Here is a 663-nt window from a genome sequence, read left to right on the forward strand (position 1 = left end):
ACAGTAAACAAAACAAAGAGGCAACCCACAGAATGGGAGAAGATATTTGCAAATGACACTACAGATAAAGGGCTGGTATCCAAAATCTATAAAGAACTTCTCAAACTCAACACCCAAAAAAACAAATAATCAAGTCAAAAAGTGGGCAGAAGATATGAAAAGACACTTCTCTGAAAAAGACATACAAATGGCTACAGACACATGAAAAAATGTTCATCATCATTAGCCATCAGGGAAATCCAAATCAAAACCACATTGAGATACCACCTTACACCAGTTAGAATGGCAAAAATGGACAGGGAAAGAAACAAATGTTGGAGAGGTTGTGGAGAAAGGGGAACCCTCTTACACTGTTGGTGGGAATGCAAGTTGGTACAGCCACTTTGGAAAACAGTGTGGAGGTTCCTCAAAAATTTAAAAATAGAGCTACCCTATGACCCAGCAATTGCACTCCTGGGTATTTACCCCAAAGACACAGATGTAGTGAAAAGAAGGGCCATATGCATCCCAATGTTCATAGCAGCAATGTCCGCAATAGTCAAACTGTGGAAAGAGCCGAGATGCCCTTCTACAGATGAATGGATAAAGAAGATTTGGTCCATATAAACAATGGAACATTACTCAGCCATCAGAAAGGATGAATACCCAACTTTTACCTCAACA

Source organism: Phoca vitulina, unplaced genomic scaffold, assembly GCF_004348235.1.
Source record: "Phoca vitulina isolate PV1807 unplaced genomic scaffold, GSC_HSeal_1.0 scaffold5, whole genome shotgun sequence".
Classification (NCBI taxonomy): domain Eukaryota; kingdom Metazoa; phylum Chordata; class Mammalia; order Carnivora; family Phocidae; genus Phoca; species Phoca vitulina.